This window comes from Cynocephalus volans, chromosome 14, assembly GCF_027409185.1.
Source record: "Cynocephalus volans isolate mCynVol1 chromosome 14, mCynVol1.pri, whole genome shotgun sequence".
Taxonomy (NCBI): domain Eukaryota; kingdom Metazoa; phylum Chordata; class Mammalia; order Dermoptera; family Cynocephalidae; genus Cynocephalus; species Cynocephalus volans.
This window is the reverse complement of record NC_084473.1, coordinates 16,008,487-16,011,904: the sequence shown is the minus strand read 5'-3', so window position 1 is coordinate 16,011,904 and position 3,418 is coordinate 16,008,487. Positions and strand designations below refer to the sequence as shown.

At 43.5% G+C, this 3,418-nt stretch overlaps 1 pseudogene; it reads left to right on the top strand.

The window, feature by feature from the left end:
* The first annotated feature begins 581 nt into the window (after positions 1-581).
* On the top strand, positions 582-2,973 carry LOC134363137 (small ribosomal subunit protein eS7-like; annotated as a pseudogene).
* The last annotated feature ends 445 nt before the right edge of the window (positions 2,974-3,418 follow it).

The following is a 3,418-nucleotide window of genomic DNA, read 5'->3' as shown; positions in this document are numbered from 1 at the left end:
TCTGGCCAAGTGGCCAAAACCACACAAATTCAACTGGATATTGAATTCTTGTCCTCTGGCTTCTTTTTGGTTCTAGGAAAAAGGCTTTTTCCTTGTTTTCTGTCTTGTTAAGTTACCTCAGTATCCATCAAAAACAGAAGCTGAGAGTCACCCCAGACTTCTTGCATTCATATTCAGTAATTAACCAGTGACTGAGCTCTGTGAATTCTACCTCCTCACCATCTTTCAGATGAGTCCAGTGAGTTTTTAGCCCCATTACTACATCCTGGCTCAGACACTTGTTGTGTCCTTTTTCAGAATTGTGCAACCAGTTTGTTTACTGTTCCCCACCGGCTCCAGTGTCTTTCTCATTTCAGGTGAGAACTTTCCACGATGCATATGAAAGACAATGTGAGTCCACTGCCCGACATCTGTCGGCTAGCTCCCCACTCCCTACACCAGTCGTTCCCAAACTTGAGCACACATCAGAGTCACAGGGAGGGCTGGCTGAAATACAGCTGTGTGGACCCCACCCCAGAGTTTCTGATACAGTAGGTCTAGGACAGAGCCTGGAGTTTGCACTTGTGGTGAGTTGCCAGGTGATGCTGACGCTGGTGTTCTAGGGACCACCCTCAAAGCACCACTGCCCACTCTACAAGACTCAAACCCCTTCTCCTGGCACTCAAGTCCTTGACAGCCTGTATCCAGCACAGAGTTTCATGTTACTTCAAGTTATGCCACACACATACATACCTAATATTTGTGGCTACCAAAGCCAAATATCCTTTTAGAACAGAGACTTTCTAGAATGAGCGGAGAGTCCAGACTGTAGACATAAAGTTCTCACTCTTATGAGGCGCGTGGTAGAAATGAGGCAGAATTCAATGGACATCCTGAACTCAGCCTCCCGGGCAGGCTGGCAAGCATCGCCACCCGAGCCTTGTAGCTGTGCCTCGATGCAGATGCCGTCCAAAACGCTGTCTTCATCTGATGCCTTAAATCCATGGGGCAAAATAAACACCATAGCCCATTCATTATTTAAGCCAAACATAAACAAGATCTAAAACAGAATAGGGTGGATAGAAGCCAAACGGAAAGGTAGTTTAAGGTTATGAAATCTGGCTTGGAAACCACATGTTGTCTGAACTTGTAAACATCAAAGAGCCAGACTGGAAAGCTGTAATAATATAATAATAATTAATAATAATAAAATCATGCCTTCTCCACCGTTACCCCAGGATATAAAATCATAAAAAAAAATTAAGATGTGATAGGCCTATTAAGTCATTTACTCTGTCCCCTGCTAGGGAAGATCTCCTCCATTTGCAGGGTCTGGAAAACCTTCTGTTCCAGGGAGGACTCACAGATGCCCGTAGGACAGGAGAGGCCTCAGAGAGGCAAGATTAGGAAAACTTAGCTAACTGGCTACATGGCAGCCTTCATTTCTCCCAGTTCTGAGTCACTAATGCAAGGAAACAAGACCTACTCCCACTTCCTTGGAAGGAAAACAGAAGCACCAACTCCCTCCCTCACCGAGTCCTCAGCAGCTGCCACCTCCAGGGGAATTATCTGGATGACAGTGACCGTGATCCTGACTGCTACACCTGTGTTGCTGGCTAAGGGCCCCCCTCTCCCCCCGCCAGGTGGAGTTGCTAACACTGAACATCCCTGGAAAACTGATCAGAATTTATTTTCAGCGTTTGGCAGACTTTTGTGCATTTTCCTGTTTCCTTTGGGGCTCATAATAAAAAACAACTTAAAAATTCAGAATTAACCATGCAATAAAGTATTCTTATGTAATTAATGGGATGACAATACTCAGATCATTCTTTTGAGGTGAACTTTTAAAAAATGGGGTAAAAATTTATTATCTGTTTCAGGAACAGCTTCCTTCCTGCCCCCCAAGCAACAACAACAGCTATTAAAATCACCTGGAAGATGGAATCACCTAATAGTGCTTTGGAATAAAGATGTTTTTATAATATTTATTTGGGATAAAATAAACACTGACCCAATCAGTGCTCTATAACCTATGAGAAGGATTTCTTCCATTTTATATCTTAATCTTCTTCACTGTTTCTGACTAGCTCTTGATCAAAGGGATTTAGAGTATTTTATGTTTCTCAAGGGCACATCACAATTTCTTTTTAGAGCTGTGCCATTCAATATGGTTAGCCCTGGCCACACATGGCAATTTAATTTTAAATTTAAATTAACTAAAATTGAATAAAGCAAAAAATCCAATCCCTTAGTTGCACTAACCACATATTAAGTATACCATAGCCACATGTAGCTAGTGGCTACCATATTGGAGAACACAGATACAGAAAATCTTCATTATTGCAGAAAGTTTGATGACTCAGCCCTGTTTTAGAAGTGGAACTTTGCTATTCCTAAGCCAGGGCTCAGCAAGGAGAAGACAGGTACAGCTTGAGAGCCAAGACCATGGAGCCCAAAGGAGAGAAGCCAGACGAGTTCAAGCCCAGCACACCCCAGGTGCTTCTGGAGCTGGAGATGAACTTGGACCTCAAGGCTCAGCGGAGAAAGCTGCACATCATGGCTGCCAAGGAAACTGAAGTTGGTGGTGGTCAGAAAGCTATCATAACCTTTGTTCCAGTTCCTCAACTGAAACTCTTCCAGAAAATCCAAGTCCGGCTAGTAGGAGAAGTGGAGAAAAAGTTCAGTGGGGAGCATGTTGTCTTTATTACTCAGAGGAGAATTCTGCCTGCCAACTGGAAAAAGCCATACAAAAAATAAGCATAAGCGTCCAAGGAGCCGCGTGCAGACAGCAGTGCAAATGTGATCTTTGAGGACTTGCTCTTCCCAAGTGAAATTGCGGGCCAGAGAATCCTATGAAACTGGATGGCAGCCGTCTCATAACGGTGCACTTGAACAAAGACAGCAGAACCACGTGGAGCACAGGTTGAGAGGTTCTCTGGTGTCTATAAGAAGCTCAAGGGCAAGGATGTTCATTTTGAATTCCCAGAGTATTAGTTGTAAACAGAAATGACTAAAGTACATTCACAGTAAAAACAACAATAGCAAAAACAAAACCTTCTCCACAAGAGTCATTTCATTCTTTCACTTAAAAATAATTTTTGCTATATCTTGGGTTTACTCTGTGACCCTTATCTTTTCCATCCCACATCCCTAGGTCAGAAGCCACCTTCCCTGTCAATTTCCCCTGGTCTCCTAAGCAAATCAAGCTACTCCCCGACTCGTGCTTATAGACTCAGGCCTATTCAGCCCTGAGAACGGTCCCATCCTGGCAGAGAATATACCCACTTGAGAATGACACCCACTTGAGTCAGTTAATAATTCAGAACCAGTTTCAAATTTCAACACTCTAATGTTTGGTGTCTTTATTCCGTTAATGTTCTAGAATGTTGTGTCCCCCTGCCCCTTTGTCCTCAGGTACATTCCTGTCCCCTACTTACCC